This window comes from Mustela nigripes, chromosome 8, assembly GCF_022355385.1.
Source record: "Mustela nigripes isolate SB6536 chromosome 8, MUSNIG.SB6536, whole genome shotgun sequence".
Classification (NCBI taxonomy): Eukaryota; Metazoa; Chordata; class Mammalia; order Carnivora; family Mustelidae; genus Mustela; species Mustela nigripes.
In genome coordinates, this window is record NC_081564.1 from 28,633,901 (window position 1) to 28,656,621 (window position 22,721).

Genomic DNA, 22,721 nt, shown 5'->3' on the forward strand with positions numbered 1-22,721 from the left:
GCCTGCCTGTGCTCTCTCTCTGTCTCTGGCAAATAAATAAATAAAATCTTAAAAAAAAAAAAAAAGAAGCAACTGCCTGGATGGCAGGTGTGTGTGTGTGTGTGTGTATGTCTAAGTATGAAAGTGTGCCTCTGTGTGTGACCATCTGTGTGCACCTGTGAATGTGTGCGTTCATGTGTGCCTGTGTGACTGACTGTGGGTCTCCCAGTGGTGCTGTGTGCTTCCAGATGCTGGGTGTGGGCTCCTCCCAGTATGGTGACCAGTGCTTTGCTGACCAAGGACCATTGAAGTCCAGTGAAAGTGTCAGAAACTCATCCTCTACTCCCCTTCTCCCTGGGAGCAACTTGAGAACAAAGAAAGAGAGAGAGGGGAGAAGAAAGGAAGAAAGGAAGGAAGGAAGGAAGGGAGGGAGGAGGAATAAAGACTGGACAAAGGGTTAGTTGTCTAAGACATGCAGGAAAGGCCCCAAAAAGTAATTACCAGCCAACAATGCCTATTTTTATTTCTTCCTGATCAAAAATATCCCCACCCATCCAGATGACCGATACAGAGAGCGCTTCTATAGAATGCCTGCCCCGCCAGAGCACCCCCCCCCCCACCTTGCCTGGCCTTGTCTTTGGGAGCCAAAGGCAGCCAGGCCTGGTTCCCAAGCTAATCCTCCATGGGCTGGGAATTCTGATGGGAGCGGCCAGTGTGCCCAGCTGGACTGAGGGTCCTAGAGGACTGTGGGGCCAGGACGTATTAGAGGCTCCCACAAGGAGGGCACTTGGAGAAGGAGGACCTGTACAGTGCCAGAGAGAGCAGGTCAGCACAGCCTGAATTCCTGCAGGCCCCCATTTTCAGCTCTAGCCCTCAAGCACCTTGACTCTACTTCCTGCCTCTGAATTCTGCAAGTCTCTCTTGAACCCCCACAGTAAACTGTGTCTGTCTTAAACTAGCCTGAGCCCCAAAGAGCTCTGTGGGTGATTATCAGTAAGATGGCTCCCAACAATTCCTCCTATCTCCTTATGTAGAGGCTACACCCCCCTGCAGGAGGGTGTTCTGTTGCTATAAGAAAACCACCCCAAATTCAGTGATGTAAAACAACTACCATTTTCTTGTGTTCATGGATTCTGTGAGCCAGGAATTAAGCTGGTGCCTGGCGGCTCATCTCTGCTCCACTGTGAGCAGACTGAGGTCTCAGCCAGGTAGACAGTCATAGTTCGAGGTGACTTCATGGTTGAGGGTTGGAATTATCTGGAGGCTTTATCACTGGCATGATTGGCACCTTGGTGGGAAGACTCAAAGTTGGGGCTCAGTCTGGGTTCTCAACCTGAGAATCTAATCATGGTCTCTTCATGTGGTGTGGGCTCCTCCCAGGATGGTGGCCAGGTTCTGGAGAGTGTCCTGAAAGAGAGCAAGTGTCCCAAGAAGCCACACAGACTCTTATGACTCAATCTTGGGAGCCACCCAGCATCACTCCCACCATATTCTGTTGGTCAAAGCAGTCATGAACCATTCTAGATTCAAAGGGAATGATGGAATCCACCTCTCAGTGTGAGGTTTGTCAGAAAGCCTATAGCCATTTGTAAAAACCACCACAGTTTACTCTCAGACCGAAGTATTTACACTCATTCTACCCATATGCAAAATACACACCGCGCCTTGCAAATCTCCCCCCCTTCAAGTCTTATCCTATTATGGCACTGGGCTCAGGTTCGAGATCCAGAATCTAAATCCAGTATCCAAATCAGGTACAGGGGCAAGTAAGTTCTTCAGGTGCAGGTCTTGGTTTGACTTTGTGATTTCTCTTGATCTGAAGACCTACAAATGGAGGAGATGCATTAGCTGTACTCTACCACCCAGCATTTGATGGAGGAACAATTAATGCAATTTAATGGAGGAACAATTTAATGCAGTCAACAGTACCATTCTGATAAAGAATGGGACGTGACACTCACCATAGTGACCAGAGGACCATAAGGATTCTAACATCCAGCTGAACACATGTTGTTGTTTCTTGATTAGGGTCCAATCTTGTTCCCTGGGACTGATTCCCTGCAGCTTGGGTTCTGTCCTGAGTCATCCTTCCTTTGCCATAGGAAATAGCCTCTGTTCACAGCGGTTCTCTCAGCCTGCTTTCTATCCATAGAAGTTTGGGGATCCAAAAACATCTTTTCATTTTGTTCTTTCTATGTCCTGTTAAGTCCAAACTAGTATCAGAATTACATCATTTTTGAAAAAAACCTCATGGGTGTCTTATGTATCAACTAATAAATCCACTTTTTAAAAAAAATTTATTTATTTATTTGAGAGAGAGAGATATCACAAAGTAGGCAGAGAGGCAGGCAGAGAGAGAGGAGGAAGCAGGCTCTCTGCTGAGCAGAGAGCCCGATGCAGGGCTTGATCCCAGGACCGTGAGATCATGACCTGAACCGAAGGCAGAGGCTTTAACCCACTGAGCCACCCCGGTGCCCCTAAATCCACTTTTTAGATAAAATCCAAACACCTAGAAATCTCAACATGACTCCTTTTTTTAAAAAAGATTTTATTTATTTGCAGAGAGATACTATAAATATATTTAATATATTAATATTATACAATTATATGTTATATTAATATATCATTACTATATTAATATTAATATTAATTTATAAATAAATATAAATATATTTGTTTTATTTGACAGAGAGAGATACAGTGAGAGAGGGAACACAAATAGGGGGAGTGGGAGAGGGAGAAGCAGGCCTCCAGCAGAGCAGGGAGCCGATGCGGAGCTCGATGCCAGGACCCTGGGATCATGACCTGAGCCAAAGGCAGAGGCTTAACCCACTGAGCCACCCAGGCGCCCCGACGGGGAGGATATTCAAAGCACATCCTTGGGAAGGCCTTTTGTGGGCTTCCAACTGAATTCTTAACAAACGGTTTTACAGTCCACCTCGGCCCATCTTCACCATGAGACTGTGTTTTCCTGACAGTATCCTGGATTTTTTTTTTTTTTAAGACTTAGTTTGACAGAGAGAGACACAGCAAGAGAGGGAACACAAGCAGGGGGAGTGGGAGAGGGAGACGCAGACTCCCCGCGGAGCAGGGAGCCCGATGTGAGGCTCTAAACCAGGATCCTGGGATGATGACCTGACCCGAAAGCAGACGCTTAGTGACTGCCACACCCAGGCGCCCCAATACCCTGGATTTGATCTGAGGATCTTTCTTACCTTGAGACACTTTTAATGTGGAAAAACTGGCTGGGACACTTATGTCTCCTCTTAATGGCTACTTGAAAACCAAGTAGCTCCTTTACCAACTCTCTCCTCTCTCCTTTTATTGTGCACAGCTAGAAGCCAGGCAGCACCTCCAACACTTCCTGAAAACTGCCTTAGCCAGATCCATGAGTTCATTTTATTTTATTTCATTTTATACAAAACGGTATATTTACTATTTTCCACTTTGCCAAGGTGACAGTTTTCCTACATGTCCTACCGCTACATAATAAAGATACCTTTTCCTCCAGCTTCCAATTACACATTCTTTGCTTTCCTTCAAGTCCTGAGCTGTAGCTCCTTCCAGGTCCACCATGCTTCTGCCTACTGCTCAATCCCCAGCTTAATGTCACATGTTCTGTCTCATGCGTTGAGAGAGCACTCTGCTTGCAGATACCAAATCCTGTTCTGCTTCCTTGTGCGATAGGGACACTCCACCCTCAATTTCTTGGTGTAAAACCATCAATGAAAGAGACTTATGAATTCTCTGGGTCAGGAATTTGGACTGAGCATGGGAAGGCTGGCTTGTCTCCACCCACAACTCCTGGAGTTTCAGTAAGCATGACTCAGATGGCTGCAGTGACTCAAGCACAGAAGGAGCGGAGGGCTGGAGGCTTCCTCACGCATGTAGCTGAAGTCTGGAATGGAATGCCTCAATGGCTGGATTCAGCCGGAATTCCCAATTGAGAATTTATGGAGGATCTCTTCCTGGGCTTGTGCTTCTCCCAGCGTGAGAGGGAGTAACATGACAGGAAGCATCAGAACTGAGAACATTCTAAAAGAACAAGGCAGAAGGTGCATGGCACCTTCAAAATCACACAGCATCCCTTCCACTATATCTACGCACTGAAGCCCTCCAGATGCAAAAGGAGGGCACAGAGACTCCAACTCTCAAAGGGAATGGTCTCAAAGAATTTGTAGCCATCTTTAAACTTCTACACAGGTGCAGGCTATGTCCTCTTTCTATTGAACCTGTGTTGGCTTTGTGACTTCCTTTGATCAACAGAATGTTCAGCTCTAAATTTATAGAGTGCAGGGTATATTGCTCAAGAAAAAACACATATTAAGAGAGAGAGTACAGGGACGCCTGGGTGGCTCAGTGGGTTAAAGCATCTGCCTTCGGCTCAGGTCATGATCTCAGGGTCCTGGGATGGAGCCCTGCATCGGGCTCTCTGCTCGGCGGGGAGCCTGCTTCTCCCTCCTCTCTCTCTGCCCGTCTCTCTGCCTACTTGTGATCTCTGTCTGTCAAATAAATAAATAAAATCTTTAAAAAACCACTTAAAGGGGCGCCTGGGTGGCTCAGTGTGTTAAGCCGCTGCCTTCGGCTCAGGTCATGATCTCAGCGTCCTGGGATCGAGCCCCGCATCGGGCTCTCTGCTCCACAGGGAGCCTGCTTCCCTTTCTCTCTCTCTCTGCCTGCCTCTCTGCCTGCTTGTCATCTCTGTCTGTCAAATAAATAAATAAAATCTTTAAAAAAAAAAAACCACTTAAAAAGAGAGAGGGGGGGAGGGAGGGAGAGAGACAGAGAGAGAGAGAGAACATGGAAAAAGAGAGGCCAATGGAGAACTAAGAGTCCTAGCCAATAACTAGTCTGGGCTCCAGCATGTGAATGAGATGACTTAGACTTTCTATCTCTACCCACCTGTTGGCTGAATGCAGCCAAACCATTCTTGCCGAGTCCTGCTCAAATTTCTGACCCACAGATTCATAGGTTAAAAAAATGCCATCTCGGGGCACCTGGGTGGCTCAGTGGGTTAAGCCGCTGCCTTTGGCTCAGGTCATGATCTCAGGGTCCTGGGATCAAGTCCCGCATCGGGCTCTCTGCTCGGCAGGGAGCCTGCTTCCTCCTCTTTCTCTCTGCCTGCCTCTCTGCCTATTTGTGATCTCTCTCTGTCAAATAAATAAATAATAAAAATCTTAAAAAAAAAATGCCATCTCTGTTCAGCCACTAATGTTTGGATAATTCAAATAGTGTAGCATCATTTGGTATTCTGTTTTCTCTATTTTGATTTCTAAATCATCTCAATACATTCTAGAAAAGAATTTGATAAAACTGAACATCCAATCCTGATTTTAAAAGACTGGTTTGTAGGGGCGCCTGGGTGGCTCAGTTGGTTGATCTCGTTCTTGATTTGGGCTCAAGTCATGATCTCAGTGTCCTGGGATCAGCCTGGGTTGGGCTCTGTGCTCAGTGCAGGTCGGCTTGGGATTCTCTTACTCTTCTTCTGCCCCATCCTGTTTGCACTCTGCTTCTCTTAAAAAAAAAGAAAAAAAAAAAGAGACTACCTCTTAGTAAGCCAGGCATTGAAGGATGTTTCACTAACTTGAAATAGAATATCTATTTTTTTTTGGAAGGGGTGAGAGGGGCAGAGGGAGAGGGAGAAAGAATCTTAAGCAGGCTCCATGCCTAGCATGTGAGCCCGACTTGGGGCTCAATCTCACAACCCTGAGATCATGACCTGACCCCAAAATCAAGAATCAGATGCTTATGGGGCATCTGGGTGGCTCAGTGGGTTAAGCAGCTGCATTCGACTCAGGTCATGATCCCAGGGTCCTGGGATCAAGGCCCATATCCAGCTCCCACTCAGAGGGGAGGCTGCTTCTCCCTCTGCCCCTCCCCCTGTCCATGCACTTTCTCTCTCTCTCTCAAATAAATAAATAGAAATCTTAAAAAAAAAAAAAAGAGTCAGAACCTTAACCAACTGAGTTACCTAGGCACCCCAAGAATATCTATTTTAAACCAACAGCTGGGGGCGCCTGGACAGCTCAGTCATTAAGCGTTTGCCTTTGTCTCAGGTTATGATCCCAGGATCCTGGGATCGAGCCCCACATTGGGCTCCCTGCTCAGTGGAGAGCCTGCTTCTCCCTCTCCCTCTACTGCTCCCCCTGCTTGTGTTCTCTCTCTTGCTGTCTCTCTCTGTCAAATAAATAAATAAATAAAATCTTAAAAAAAACAAGGAGCTTAAAAAAAAAAAAAACCCAGCAGATAGTATTATCCTAATGATAAAACACTAAAGGAATTTCCATGAAAGCTGTAAATTAGAAAATCTGAATAAAATCCTTATCATTTTCTATTATTTGGAAGTTTAAAATGCCCACAATAAAACTCAAACACAACAATGAAGTTTAATGTTGGGAAAGAAGGAAGCAGAATTATGCTTTCAAATATGTAACTATGTAACTAGAAACTCCAAGATGATGATCTTAAAAAGATTACATATAGATAATTTTTAAAAATTTATTTGTAAAATTTTAAAGATTTTATTTATTTATTTGACAGACAGATCACAAGTAGGCAGAGAGGCAGGCAGAGAGAGAGAAGGAAGCAAGCTCCCCGCGGAGGAGAGAGCCCGACATGGGGCTGGATCCCAGGACCCTGGGATCATGACCCCAGCCTTAGGTAGAGGCTTTAACCCACTGATCCACCCAGGCGCGCCTAGTTGGATACCTCTTTGAGTTTGCCAGTTAGTAAAGAAATACCTAAAACAACAGGTTTTTAAAAATACCTATATTCCAGCAATGCCTGTTGTAAAACATTGCAGAAAAGTATTTTCATTTGTGATAGCACCAAAAACGTAAAAAACAACAACAAAAAAAACCCTAACTCTATTAGTACTCTACTAATGTGTAACAAATCATGCCAAAAGCTTAGCAGCTCAAGACGACGATTCATTATTTCTGACAAAATTGTGGTGGACCGTGCAGGTCTCTGCTCTACACGACGTCAGCTCGCAGATTCTGGGGCTTCTACTGGGTTGGAACCTCCGAGATGGCGCCTCTACGGTCCTGGTGATTGATACTGCTGTCAGCTTGCAGTTCCGTGGAGACTGGGGGCAGGCCGCTCATCACCTCAGAGCTTCTCCGGGAGGCACGGCTCCTCGCATGATGGCTGGTTTCCAAGAGGGGGCGCCAAAGAGCGAACATTCCAAAAGACTCACCCGCAAATCCTCTAAAAACCTAATCTCTGAAGTCCCAAAACAATTACTTCCACCGCATTGTATTGGTCAAGCGAGTCCAAAGACAGCAAGAAAAACAGCGATAACAGGAGGAGTGAAAATAACATCTTCAGACATCTTTATCACGCAAAGTAATAGAAATCTCAACCAAAAAACGAGCAAGACCTATAGGAAGAAAACTACAAAAGCTTATTAACAAACTCTAAAGAGAAGCCAAATAAACAGTAGCAATAAATATGTAGAAAAGGTCATCATTCTTCCTAATTTAAAATTTAATATAAAGCAATTCCAATAAAATTCATAGGAATGTTTTTGTCATGATGCATAATTTGATTCTAAAATTTTTGAGAATAAACAAAAAGAGTATGGTGGTATTTTAATTCATAAAAGATAGTGGTAATAAGAGCCACACTGGATGGGTGCATAGATGGGTGAACAGACAGGAAGAATTTCTCAAACAGAACATAAATGAGAAGTGTTATATTTTCAGGGGAAAACTCTGTATCTGACATTATAAGCACACACGGATGAAAAAGTTAAATGGACAAAAGAAAGTATATGTGTTAAATGGACAAATGACAAATATTTATGTTACCTTTATTTTTTAAAAGATTTAGAGAGAGATAGAGACGGAACAAAAACACAGGGGAGCTGGAGAGGGAGAAGCAGGATCCCCGCTGAGCGGGATGCACAATGCAGGGCTCCAGGCTCCATCCCAGGACGCTGGGATCATGCCCTGAGCCAGGGTCAGATGCTTAAGGACTGAGCCACCCAGGCACCTCTATATATGTTATCTTCAGATGAAACAGGAATTTCTTGAATAAAAGACTCTTTTGAACTTAAAATGTATGCGGATCTAAAAGAACCATACAGAAATTTAAAAGTCAAATGATAAACTGGGGAATATCACAGCACAGGAGAAAAGATTAATATCCTGAACCTGTGAAGAACTCCTAACTCAGCAAGAAAAGGGCCCAGAACAAGGACCCGCCAAACACCTGTGATGTGCGTGGCAGACACGAGTTGGTCAACTGTCTTCATGTGCTTAGCTTCTTGCCTGGGAGACACAACAAATAAACACAAACAAACATAACAATTTAACGTCAGGTTAAATAAGTGCTATCAAGGAAAGAAAAACAAGGTAAGGGGAACTTAAGAGAGGAACTAAACAGAGTTGATGGAGGGAGGAGGCGTTAGTCAGGGTGGGCAAAGCAGAGGCCTGAATACAATGAAGGAGAGGGATGCGGATACTCAGGGGCTGAGGGGGGCACGTTCTAGGAAAAGGAAGCCAGTCTGGCAAGGCAGACAGAAGACTGAAGAGATAAACAGAGTCCAGTGATATAATCTTTCAATTTGGCCTATAAGCCATTTTTTTGTCATTTCCTACTCTTAGTAAATGTAATTTCTTTTTTTTTTTTTTAAAGATTCTATTTATTTATTTGACAGAGAAAGGGACAGACAGTAAGAGAGGGAACACAAGCACGGGGAGTGCGAGAGGGAGAAGCTGGCTTCCCGACAAGCAGGGAGCCCGATGCGGGGCTCCATCCCAGGACCCTGGGATCATGACCTGAGTCGAAGGCAGATGCTTAATGACTGAGCCATCCAGGGGTCCCTAAATGTAATTTCTAGTGACAGCCTTAGGACATTCTAGTATGTGTATGTCCGAAGGTTTAATACATATATTAACCACTCTCTTACAGTTAGATGTGCTGTTAGTGTTCGATCCAAATTGTTAGATCCAATTTTGAACTACCGTAAATAGGGCTCTGATGAATAGCTTTTGCATAAATCATTTTTGCGTTTCAGAGAAACACTTTTTGGATAGAGAATATCGGTTTATTTGACCCTTTTATAACACTCTCACTAATGCCCCATAATCATGTTTGATATCCACTCAAGTTGTCCCTTTTGTGAATTCTGCTCACATTATGAATTTCCCATTTATCTACTGGTGATTTTTCTTACTAAATTTTATCTTAAGTTTTTTATTTTAATTCCAGTTAGTTAATGTACAGTGTTATATTAGTTTCAAGTGTACAATAGAGTGAATCAACAGTTCTACACATCACCGGTAGTCATCACAACAAGGGCACTCCTTAACCCCCATCACCTGTTTAACCCATTCCTCCCAAACACCCCCACCCCCATAACCATCAGTTTGTTCTCTATAGCTAAGAGTCTGTTTCTTGGTTTGTCTCTCTTTTTCCCCTTTGTTCATTTGTTTTGTTTCTTAAATTCCACATATGAGTGAAATCATATGGTATTTGTCTTTCTCCGACTTATTTTGCTTATCATAATACTCTCCAGCTACATCCTTGTCATTGCAAATGGCTGAATAATATCTCATTGTGTATATATACTACGTCTTCTTTAACCATTCGCCAATTCATGGACACTTGGGCTGCTTCCATACCTTGGCTATTGTAAATAATGCTGCTATAAACAGAGGGTTGCGTGTATCTGCTGAATTAATGTTTTTTTATTCTTTGAGTAAATACCCAGTAGCAGGATTGCTGGATCATAGGGTAATTCTTTTTTTTTTTTTTAACAGAATGTGTATCTTTTTTTTTTTTTAAGATTTTATTTATTTATTTGACAGACAGAAATCACAAGTAGGCAGAGAAGCAGGCAGAGAGAGAGAGAAGGAAGCAGGCTCCCCGCTGAGCACAGAGCCCAATGCAGGGCTCGATCCCAGGACCCTGAGATCACGACCTGAGCCAAACACAGAGGCTTAACCCACTGAGCCACCCAGGTGCCCAGGGTAATTCTATTTTAACGTTTTTGAGGAACCTCCATACCATTCTCCACAGGGGCTACGACAGTTTGCATTCTCCACATCCTTACCAACACCTGTTTTTTCTTGAGTTTTTGATTTTAGCCATTCTGAATCTTGACTTCAGCTCAGGTCATGATCTCAGGGTGGTGGGATTGAGCCCTGCATTGGGCTCTGTGCTCAGCAGGGAGTCTACTTGAGATTCTCTCCCTCTCTCTCTGCTCCTCCCTCAACTCACATGCTCTCTTTCTCTAAAATAAGTAAATAATATTTAAAAAATAAAGTCTATTTTGTCTGAGATAAGCATTGCTATTCCAGCTTTCTTCTGATATCCAGTTGTATGATAAATATTTCTCCATCCCCTCACTTTCAACCTGCAGGTGACTTCAGGTCTAAAATGGGTCTCTTGTAAGCAGCATATAGATGGGTCTTGGTTTTTTTATCCATTCTGTCACCCTGTGTTTTTTTGTTTGTTTGTTTGTTTGTTTTGATTGGAGTATTCAGTCCACTTACATTCAAAGTTATTATTGATAGATATGTATTTGTTGCCATTATCTTACCTGTTTTGTGGTTATTTCTGAAGATTTTCTCTAATCATTTCTTGTCATTCTCTCTTTCATGGTTTGCTCATTTTCTTTAGTTAAATATTTGGATTTCTTTCTCTTTATTCTTTGCATATTTTTAGTGGGTTTTGATTTGTGGTTACCATTAGTTTTGTATGTAACATTTTCTGCATATAACAGTCTATATTAAACGGATGGTCATTTGAGTGCAAATCCATTCTTTACTCTTCCCCACATTTTAGTTATATGGTGTCATGTTTTACATCCTTTTATTTTGTGAGTTCCTTGACTGGCTCCCTTCGGACTTGGAAATTTTCTGCTAAAAAATTCTCTGATAGCCTTATGGCATTTCCCTTGTATGTAATGTCTTCTTTCATCTTGCTGCTTTAAAATTTTTTCTTTATGAGTATATTTTGCCCTTTTATTTATAATATGTCTTGGTGTGGATCTGCTTCTGCTGATATTGTTGGGGGTTCTCTGTGCACCCTGGATCTGGATATGTTTCCTTCCTTAATTAGGGAATATTTTAGGTATTATCTCTTCAAATAAATTTTCTGCCTCCTCTTCTCTCTCTTCTTCTGGGACTCCTCTAATGTGAATGTTATTATATTTGATGGAGTCATTGAGTTCTTTAAGACTATTCTTGTTTTGCATAATTCTCCTTTCTTTTGTTCAGCTTCATTATCTTCCATTACTCAGTCTTCTAGGTGATTAAGTCCTTTCTCTGCTTCTCCCAGCCTGTTGTTCATGCCATCAGATGTGTTTCTTAGGGGCGCCTGGTGGCTCAGTAGGTTAAGCCTCTGCCTTCTGCTCAGGTCATGATCCCAGGGTCCTGGGATTGAATCTCACATCGGGCTCCTTGTCCAGCAGGGAGCCTGCTTCTCTCTCTGCCTCTGCCTGCCACTCTGCCTGCTTGTGCTCTCTCTGACAAATAAATAGAATCTCTTAAAAAAATTCTTTAAAAAATGTGTTTCTTATTTCACTTATTGAGCCCTTTATTTCTGCTATGTTATTCCTTAACTCTATGTTAAGGGTCTCACTGGTGTCTTCCACTCTTTTTTTTCGAAGTCCAGTGAATATCTTTATAATCATTACTCTAAATTTTCTATCAGGTATGTTACTTATGTCTGTTTCACATAAATCTCTGGTCCTGTTCTTTCATTTGGGACTAATTCTTCTGTCTTTCTTTTGTCTAACCTCTGTGCCTGTTTCTCTGTGTTAGGAAAATCAGTTATAGCTACTGTTCTTGAGGGCAATATCTTTTTTTTCTTTAAGATTATTTATTTATTTATTTATTTATTTGACACACAGAGAGAGAGAGAGAGACAGCAAGAGAGGGAACACAAGAAGAGGGAGAGGTCCTGTAGTACCCTGCTGTGTAATGTCACCTGTTCTCCAGGGTCTGGCACTTTAGGCAGTATCTCCAATGTGTGCTGTGTGTGCTCTGCTCTTTTGCCCTGGCCAATTTTTCCTTTAGCCAGTCATCTACAGAGGTTCTCTTTGCCTGTTGTAGGCAGTATTTTGTCCCTGGCCTGAATATGGTGCATTTAGCTAGGTGTGTTCTGATCTGCTTGTGCTGGTCTATTGCCACTGCCACCAGAACTGAGACCTTACAAAACTCCCTGGTTGGGAATGGTGTAGACAGGGGTTTGGGCCAGTCTTCTGGTGGAGGGGGCCCACCAAACTGGGACTGAGGCAAACATGACTGGGAAGTATGATTCCACTTGGGGGGGGCGGGCTTGGTGTAAGTAAGTTAGGTAGCAAGTGTTGGTGATGCACTGGTTCCTGCAGGTAGCCCTGTGTTTATGCTGCGAGGCAGGGGAGGAAACTGGTGTGGGACAGTTCCTTTGTTCCGAGAGGGGTCTCTCTATGAACATTGCCTCTCTGGGACACATTCTGAGATGAGCAACTAACCTTCCCACTGTGTGCCCCAGGTGCCCTTCCAATCACTGTTTCCATGCTGTATATCTGTGTGTTGTCTGCTTGCCTTCTCCCCAAGAGCAATGCAATGCCTTCAAGGGTCTAACCCTGCCAAGCCCATGGATCTTTAAAAACTCCAAACTTTAAGTCCCACTGCTTGCTAGAAGTCATGAAATCAGCTCCTCTTGCTTTCCAAGCCAATTGTTATGGGGATTCATTTTCCCACTGCGTTCCCATGTGCTAGTCTCTCTTCCGCCCTTCTCCATGACCACAGCTCCCTCCCCACCACGGAGTCATGATCTGTTCTTCTCTCAAACCATGACTATGCACTTCTTCTTGCCTTCTTCAAGGTGGCCTCTTCTCCACCTTTAGTTGTGGAGTTTGTTCTGCCAGACTTCTTGTTGATTTCTGGGGGTATTTAGGATGACTTGGTAGTTATCCAGTTGTATTTGTGGGATGAGGTAAGCCTAAAGTCCTCCTACTCTACCACCATTTCCCCTCACTACTTACTTATCAAATTTTAGAAACACTTTCATAGTAAAATGATAAGCCCTATGTCATGCTGTTTGGAAAAGACTATAGTCGCCCTGTAATTTATGGCCGAAAGGAAGTGACAATATGCATCCAGTGCCTGGAAGACGTGGGCTTAGTGAAATCTTGTCCATTAGTTTTTCATTTATTCAGGACACGTGGCAATCTGATTTATGGTGGTGTACACCGTCAGGGCCCAGCCACCTGTGCCTGTGATGTCAACAAGTCACTAAGAATCTATGTATCTGGGCTAATCATCTCTGACATGGACAAGATGAAGCACTCCAGCTATGGACTGTGTGTTTGTGTCCTCTCCAAAAGTCCTATGTCAAAGGCCTAGCCAACAGTATGATGGCATTTGATAGTGGCGTCCTTGGGAGATAATTAGGTTTAGAAGAAATCATGGATTGGGGTTCTATGATGAGATTAGTGCCTTTATTAGTAGAGGAAGGAACATCAAAGCTTTCTCTTTCTCCAATATGTGAGGACATGGCACAAAGGCAGCTGTCTGCAGGCCAGAAAGAGCTCTTTCACCAGAATGTGACTGTGCTGGCATCCTGATCCTGGACTTCCAGCCTCCAAGTCTGTAAGAAAAAGCAATTTCTGTTGTTTAAGCCACACAATCTGTGTTATTTTGTTAGGGCTGCCTGAGATGACTGATGCAACTCTACTAGGGGTTCACCATGGGTCATGCTTAACTCTTTGGGGGGAATTCATTTGTTACTCATACCAAAAAAATGAAACTTTTCAAGTGTCTTCAGCTGAGTAGCTAAAGTGTAGGAGACTCATGCAGAGTAAAGCCTGAAAGCACCACTGGAAAGCATCCAGAGCACTAAGTGTCATTAGCTTTCCTGCATGGACAGGAAACTACTTCAGGGATATTTCAAAATAAAGAGAATTTCAGGCATTTTGAACGATGGAAATAACCCAGGGTTTAGCACAGAACCTTTAATGTTGGCTATTTGGAAGGATACCGTCCATTTGGATGCATAAAATCCAGGGTATGAGTTAAGAAAATTGGTCTTACCAATTTCTCTTATCATGTAACTCATAGTCATTAATTTTTAAAAGCTGATAAAGGAAAAACAACCATGTTATAGAAATAGTAGCAGTATGTTACTTTTAAGATAAAAGTCAGGGGTGCCTGGGTGGCTCAGTTGGTTAACTGACTGCCTTCAGCTCAGGACATGATCCTGGGTTCCTGGGATCAAGTCGGGCTCCTGCTCTGTGGGGAGCCTGCGTCTCCCTCTTGTTCTACTGCTCCTCCTCCTTGTTCTTTCTCTCTGTCTGTCAAATAAATAAATAAAATCTTGGGAAAAATAAAGACAAAAGTCCTCTGATAAGTAAGAGAACTGTCTTTCCTGAATGTAGATGTAAGGGTTTTGATTTTATTAAATAACAAGTAATAAGAGAACCAATAAGGGCAATAAAGGAATCTTAGCTATTAAGTCTCATTAAATTTGCATAATGATCTCTTGGAGCTTCACTTACTAATACTAACCTGATTAGCTAAAAAAAAAAAAAGACAGAAACTCATCCCATCCTTCAAACAGCTGGGAAAGAGGAAGTTTTATTTCTATTATTTTTTGAAGATTTATTTATTTATTTATGAGAAAAAGAGAGAAGGAGCAAGGGGAGACCCAAAAGGAAAGGGAATAGCAGGCTCCCCAATAAGCTGGGAGCCCGGAGTTGGGCTCTATCCTGGGACTCCAAGATCATGACCTGAGCTGAAAGCACACACTTAACCAAATGAGCCACCCAGGTGCCTCAGATGTTTGATTTTTAATTCCTATGTTTGTTAAACATAATAGTAAACATTTAAAAACAGAAGAGGCAATTCCCGATGTATCAAATCAAAAGGACACATAAAATTTTCAAAGAAAAATATCCAAATTAAATTGTCTCAAAAAATCCCTTCTCTAATTTTTGCAGCATAATTTGGGAATTACTGAATAGGAAAGAACCTAATGTAGTACACTGTAATTTTGAGGAAAATTCAAGACAATTGGATTGATCACTGTAGTGACTAGAGTAACTAATTTTAGATTAATGTTAGAGAGGTGTATGGTATAGGTCTCTGACATGCCAGTTTTAATATTTACCAAAGTTACTTCTAGAAAAAGTTGGGCATCAGATTTGTAACATTAAACTACCTCCTCCTTTGTAATGTTGTTTCTAGATAATATCAAGGTACATATACATTATTTTTACATTTTTCTAGAACGTTAATTACAAGTATTGGGAGAGAGGGCTCACTTTATTGATTAATTTTGTGGTGAAAATATGCTATTTGTACTTTCTTCCAGTGTTTATTACCTAATATTTAGTAAGAGATAAACATTCACTGCAATATTTTATAAATTTATAGAAAGAGATAATGTCATGTAAATAACATACTATGGCTAAAGTATTTCTCATGATTGTTATTCATAGAATATCTCTCTTGAACTGATCTTCCACTGATGTTGAAAAGTTTGCATTGTAGCTGAAATATTTTTCATGTTAAATGTATTTATTGAATTTCTCTTGTCTGAATTTCTTTATGTTTGGCATATTAAGACTTTTTTCTCATATTTTTTCATATCAAGTCCGTTTTCCCCCTTTTAAAAAAATTAAATTCAATTAGCTAACATAGTACATCATTAGATTTTGATGTAGTGTTCAATGATTCATTAGTTGCTTATGACACCCAGTACTCAGCACATCACATGCCCTCCTTAATGCCCATCACCTAGTTATCCCATTCCCCCCCATCTTCCTCTTTTATGAATCCTTGGTGTTGAATAAGGTAGCACTTAATGATGAAGTCTTTCCCACATTTCATACATTCATAGGGTCCCCCCAACCCTGGGCATGCATCCTCTGATGTGGAGTCACATATGCGCTCTGACCAAAGAATTTACAACAGACATTACATTTGTAGGTTTTCTCTTCAGTATGAGTTCTCTCATGTTGATTAAGATGTATACTTCTACTAAAAGGTTTACCACATATCACATAATTGCATTCATAAGGTTTTTCTTGGTATGAATTCTTGGTGTCGAGTAAGATGTGTATTCTATCAGAAAATTTTCCCACATTCATCACATTCAAAGGGTTTTTCTCCAGTATGGATCCTCTTAAGTTGAGGATGCTATGACCTATGTTTATAGGCTTAGTTGTATTCAGTACAGTCATTAGATTTCTCTCCCACATTTATTCTCAGATGAAAAATAAGCTGAATGCTCTGAGTAAAAGTTTTCCTATATTTTTTATATTCAAATAGTTTTTCTCCACTATGAATCCTCTTATGTTGAATAAAGGATGATCTACAATTATAGACTTTGCCACATTTAGGGCACTGATAGAGTTTTACCCCAGTCTGAACTCTGTGATGCAGAGTGAGATATGTACTTTAGTTAAGAGCCTTCCCACACTGATTATATTAATAAGCTTTCAGGGTGCCTGGGTGACTCAGTTGGTTAGACATCTGACTCTTGATTTCGGCTCAGGGCATGATCTCAGGGTCATGAGATCAAGCCCCACCTCAGGCTCCATGCTGGGCATGGAGCCTACCTAAGACTCTCTCTTTTCCTCTTCCTTAGCGCCCCCCCACCCACTTGCATCCAAGTGTGCACACTCTCTCTTTAAAAATAATAATAATAATAGCCTTTCAATTCTGTGTGAATCTTCTGATGTCACATGATGTAAGTACTTTGACTATAAGCTTTTTCACATTCATTACAGTCATAGGGTTCCTCCCCAGTAGGACTCACTGAAGTAGGATGAGAGATAAGTCCCAGCTGAATGATGTTCACTTACATTATACTCATATGGTGTCTCTCTGAATGTGTGTTGTATAAGGTGTGATCCTTATGAATGATCTCCCACAATTTCTGCATTTGTAGAACTTTTTTCCAATGCAAATTCTCTCGTGTTAATTAGGTGTAAAGGTATGACTAAAGGCCTTCTCACATTCTTTAACTTTAATTCTTTAAGATTTCACACCTACACCTGAAACTAATGTAATGTCATGTGTTGACTAGACTCAAAAAATTAAAACAAAAACAAAACAGTAACTCAAAAAGATGTACACACCTCTATGTTTATTACAGCATTGTTTACAATAGCCAAGACATGGAAACAACAGATGAATGGATGAAGGAAATATATATATATATATTACATATATATAGGATGCAATATTACTCAGCCATCAAAAAGAATGAGATCTTGCCATTTAAGACAACATGGATGGACCTAGAGAGTATTAAGCTAAGTGAAATAAGTCAGACAAAGAGATATAAATACCATATGATTTCGTCTATATGTAGAACCTAAAAACAAAACAAAGAAAAAAAAAACAGAAATAGACTCATAAATATAGAAAATAAACTGGTGGTTCCTAGAGAGATGGGATGTAGGGGGATGGGCAAAGTAGGTGAAGGGGATTAAGACATACAAACTTCCAGCTATGAAACAAATAAGTCATGGAGATGAAAAGCACAGCATAGAGAATATAGTCAGTAATATCATGATAACACAGCTGTAAAATAAATAAGTCGTGGAGATGAAAAAGTACAACATAGAGAATGTAGTCAGTAATACTGTAATAACACGGTTAAGACAGATTGGACTACATTTATTGTGAGCACTGAGTAATGTATAGAATTGTGGAGTCCATAGGTTGTACATCTGAAACCAATGTAACACTATATGTTAATTATACTTCAATAACAAAATACATACATACATAAGTATATGTATATACATAGGTGTACTATCACTGAATGTCTACCTATATTCATTACAACTGTAGACTTTGTCTCTGCTATGAGACAGTATGTCTCTGAAGTTCCAATATGTCTCTGAATTTGAGTAAGATATGTGATGCGGCTGAGGTGTTTTCCACATTTGTTATATTTGTAAGGCTTTTCACTTCTATAGCTTCTCTTTTGATTAATTAGGTTCTGGGTTGTATGAAGTTATTCTGTCATGTTACAGTTAAGCACCATGTAACCTTTAGGAATATGCTCCCCTGAAATAAGGTTTGGGTTCAAACTAAAGTCTCCCCCAAAAGTCATTACATTTAAGTAATTTTCCTGAATGAGGCTTTTTCTTACGGATGACAATCACTTACCACGTGAAATCTCCAGCAACACCCTAAGTAGTCACTAAGATCTGAGATTTCACGTGGGGAATACAAAGTGCCATCTAACTTGAGGTTTTTTTGCTATCTCATGGGGGAAAATCTTCAGAAATAATTTGCTTCAGATTTGAATATTTGGTTTGAGTTCTTATTTCTTGGTCTGAAAGAAATGATAAATGCAGAATCTCTGTAATGGAAGAAACTTCTATGGAGAAACTGAAGCATAAAGCAATTGTAAAATGTGTGAGTTTAATGGGCCTTGTCAGCTTTCAAATAATAATCTATATGAGTTACTTATGGAACTTTGACCACAGAGAATGAAAGCCATTGTGATAAATGCACAAGGAGTAAGCCAGGGATAAAAAGTGGTTACAGAGGGTCCAATAAGTTTATTAGATGGGGGAAAAGACTAAAAACAGTCCTTGATGGGGGTGCCTTGGTGGTTCAGTGGGTTAAAGTTTCTGCCTTTGGCTCAGGTCATGATCCCAGGGTCCTAGGATCGAGCCCTCAGCAGGGAGACTGCTTCCTGCCCCCTCTCTCTGCCTGCTTCTCTTCCTACTTGTGATCTCTCTTTGTCAAATAAACAAATAAAATCTTTAAAAAAACAGTTCTTCATGGAGGATTGAAGGGTGACAACTGGGGCCATGGAAACTGAAGAGATAGTGGAAAGGAGAATTGTATGAGGAAGAACTAAGAGAAGGCAGAGAATGGCACAGCCCAACTCAACACAAAACCCAAGAGATGAGAGCATAGTTAAATGAGTGAGCAAAGGTATGACAGCAGGCACTTGATAGAAATGCAAGAGAAGCAACGTGCAGTCTAGAAGAGGCACCATTAGGGAGCATAGGATGTGCACTGGAGAACAAGAGAAAATAGGAGCATGAGAAGCTTCATGCTTCATGAGAAGCTTCATGAAAGCAGCATCCAGAGGCAAGACTGAGCCAATTCAGTGTTCCTGAAGCAGCCCCAACTTCCCCTGGAAGAAGGTTCTGTGGCCACATGTCTAGAAGCCACTGGCTTGCTGGACAGCCTTGTGTGTGAGGAGCCAGGAGTCCTTCCCACCTGGAGAGGGTCCCCTATGGATGTCCCTCATACCATCCATGACAACCAGCCTTGCTCCAACCAGGTGATCACATCAGGCCTGGAATCCTGACACCTTGCTCAGCAAAGACAAGAGGCTTAAGTGTTAGGGCTGGTGGCATGTGTAAGCCCAGGGCCCTGCCTCCATTCTTCTGCCCTTGGGTCCTTTACAACATGAATGAAGGAGGATAGGCCCCAAGGAGTAGGAGACTCTGACCTCTGGACATCCAAATACAGTATCAGGAGTCAGAGGCTTCAAGGTTTCAGTATTCAAGTTTTGGAGAGCGAAGAGAAAGTTGATTCCTCACTTGTTTATCCCTATTGTCAAAGAAAGCTGCACAAAGCCCTCTACGGATCCATTGACAATGTGTCCTTGCAAGTTCAAAACCTCTTTCCAGTGTTGTTGCCTCTTAAAATCATACACATTTCCTTATAATATATAACACATCCATACTTACTTAATGCAAATATACTCATTTACCAGTTAAACTATTTAACATCTCTCCCTCCCTCCATCAACTAAGAGACATTCTGGGAAGATAGTGCCCTGTTCCTCTCACCCCTCGTCATACTCATTAAGAGATACTGATCTATAGTTTTCTTTTTTGTGATGACTTTGGGATCAGGATGATATTGGTCTCACACAATGAATTGATAAACGTTTCCCTCCCCTGTATTTCTTGGAAGAGCCTGTGTAGGTATTAATGCTTTAAACGTTTGGTAGAATTCACCAGTGAAGTCATCTTGTCTTGGGCTTATGTTTGCAGGACACGTTTTCTTCTCCAGTTTTTAATTTTTTAACTTTTTTGTATTGCAGTATAATTAACATACAGTGTTATATTAGTATCAGTGTATAATATGATTCAAGATTTCTCTACATTACTCAGTGCTCATGATGATAAGTGTACTCTTTGGAAGAAGTTTTTGGATCACTAACTCAACCTCTTATTTTAGGTCTATTCAGATTATCTATTTCTCCTTGAGTCAGTTCTGGTAGTTTGTGTCTTTCTAGGAATTAGTCTATATCATTTAAGTTATTTGATTATTGGCCAGTATTAATGTACCCTTTTTCATTTTGAGGATTTTAGTCACTTGAGTGTTCTTTTTTCTTAGCCAATTCTGTTGATCTTTTCAAAGACCCCAGTTTCGGGTTCATTAATTTCTCTATTGTTTTCCCATTATCTATTTCATTTATTTTCACCATAATACATATTATTTTCTTGTTTTTGCTTGCTTTGGGTTCTAGTTGGCATTTATTTCTCTAGTTTCATAAGATAGAAGTTTATGCTGCTGATTTAAAAGTCTGCATGTGACTCTTGATCTTAGAGTTGTAAATTTAAGCCCCACTCTGGGTGTAGGGATTACTTAAAAATAAAATCTTAGGGGCGCCTGGGTGGCTCAGTGGGTTAAAGCCTCTGCCTTCGGCTCAGGTCAGGATCCCAGGATCCTGGGATTGAGCCTCACATTGGGTTCTCTGCTCAGTAGGGAGCCTGCTTCCCTCCCCCTGCTCTCTGCCTACTGTGATCTCTGTCTGCCAAATAAATAAATGAAAATCTTTTAAAAAATAAAATCTTAAAAAGGAAGAGCTTTTGGAGCACCTAAGTAGCTCAGTTGGTTAAGCATCCAACTCTGGATCTCAGCTCAGGTCTTGAGTCATGAGTTAGGCCCCGCATTGGGCTCCATGCTGTGCATGGAGACTCCTTAAAAACAAAACAAAACAAACAAACAAACAAACAAACAAACAAAAAAACACAGAAAAGAGGGGTGCCTGGGTGGCTCAGGCTTAAGTGTCTGCCTTTGGCTCAGGTTATGATCCTGGTGTCTTGGGATCAAGCTCTGCATCAGTCTCCCTGGTCAGGGAGCCTGCTTCTCTCTCTCCCACTCCCCTTATTTGTGTTCTCTCTCTCGCTGTGTCTCTGTCAAATTAATAAATAAAATCTTTTTTAAAAAAGAGCTTTCTTCTGCTTTAGTGTAGGTGCTTATAACTATAAATTTCTCTCTAGCAGTGCTTTTGGTGCATTGATTAAATCTTGATATGTTGAATTATCATTTATTTATTTTTTTTAAAGATTTTATTTATTTGACAGACAGAGATCACAAGTAGGCAGAGAAGCAGGCAGAGAGAGAGGGGGAAGCAGGCTCCCCACCGAGCAGAGAGCCCGATGTGGGGCTTGATCCCAAGACCCCAAGATCATGAACCAAGCTGAAAGCAGAGGCCCAACCTACTGAGCCACCTAGGTGTCCTGAATTTTCATGTTTTTAGAGATTTTATTTGTCAGAGAGAGAGAGAGTGAGCACAAGCAGAGGAAGTGGCAGGCAGAGGGAGAAGAAGCTCCCTGTTGAGAAAGGAGCCCAAAAGGGGACTCTATCCCAGGACCCTGGGATCATCACCTGAGCTGAAGGAAGAAACTTGACTGAGCCACTCAGGCATCCCAAACTTTCATTTTAATTAACCTCAAAATATTCCTTTTTAAAAATGTTATTATTTATATGAGAGAAAGAGACAGTGAGAGAAAGCACTATCAAGAAGGAGAGGGAGAGGGGTGCCTGGGTGGCTCAGTGGGTTGAAGTCTCTGCCTTTGGCTCGAGTCATGATCCCAGGGTCCTGGGATTGAGCCATGCACTGGGCCCTCTGCTCAGTGGGGAGCCTGCTTCCTTCTCTCTCTCTGCCTGCCTCTCTACCTACTTGTGATCTCTCTCTGTCAAATAAATAAATAAAATCTTTAAAAAAAAAAAAAAAAGGAGAGGGAGAAGCAGGCTCCCCGACAAACAGGGAGCCTGAGGTGGGATCACGACCTGAGCTGAAGGCAGATGCTTAACCAACTGAGCCACTCAGGCGCCCCTTAAAATATTTTCTACTTTTCCTTGTGATTTCTTCTCTGAACAACTGGGTATTTAGCAGTTGGTTAGTTTCCACATATTTGTGGATTTTCCAAGTTTTCCATTATTTCTAATTCCATTTCTTTGTGCTCAGAGAACACACTTTCTATTACTTCATTTCTTTTAAATGTATGAAACCTTGTTTTCCTTGTTTTATGGTCTATCCTGGAAACCGTTCTATGTCCACATGAGAAGACAGGTCTTTGTTACTGAGCGGGGCATTCTATAGCTTTCTGTGAGGGTTAGTTACTTTCTAGTCTTCTTCAAGTGTCCCATTTCATTGCTGAACTTCTGTCCAGTTGTTCTGCCCATTATTTTTTCTAAAGAGTTTATTTATTTATTTGACAGCCAGAAGCAGAGAAGCAGGCAGAGTGAGAGGAAGGGAAGTAGTCTCCCTGCTGAGCAGAGAACCCGATGTGGGTCTTGATCCCAGGACCCTGGGATCATGACCTGAGCCGAAGGCAGAGGCTTTAACCCACCGAGCCACCCAGGTGCCCCTGTTCTGCCCATTATTAAAAGTGGGGTGTTGAAACCTCCAAGTCTTATTGTTGAATTGTCTATTTCTTCCTTCAACTGTGTCAGTTTTTGCTTCATATATATAAATATATATATATATATATATATATATATATATATATATATATATATATA

At 41.4% G+C, this 22,721-nt stretch overlaps 1 long non-coding RNA gene across 1 annotated transcript in view; it reads right to left on the reverse strand.

Moving 5' to 3' along the window:
- LOC132023876 (uncharacterized) overlaps positions 1 to 22,721 on the reverse strand; it is a 42,120-nt gene continuing 19,399 nt past the window's right edge. The window contains exons 2-3 of the long non-coding RNA XR_009406076.1: positions 1,941 to 2,178; positions 1 to 1,803 (exon numbers count right to left, since the gene is read on the reverse strand). This is a non-coding gene — a long non-coding RNA (uncharacterized LOC132023876). The remainder of the gene's footprint in view (positions 1,804 to 1,940; positions 2,179 to 22,721) is intronic.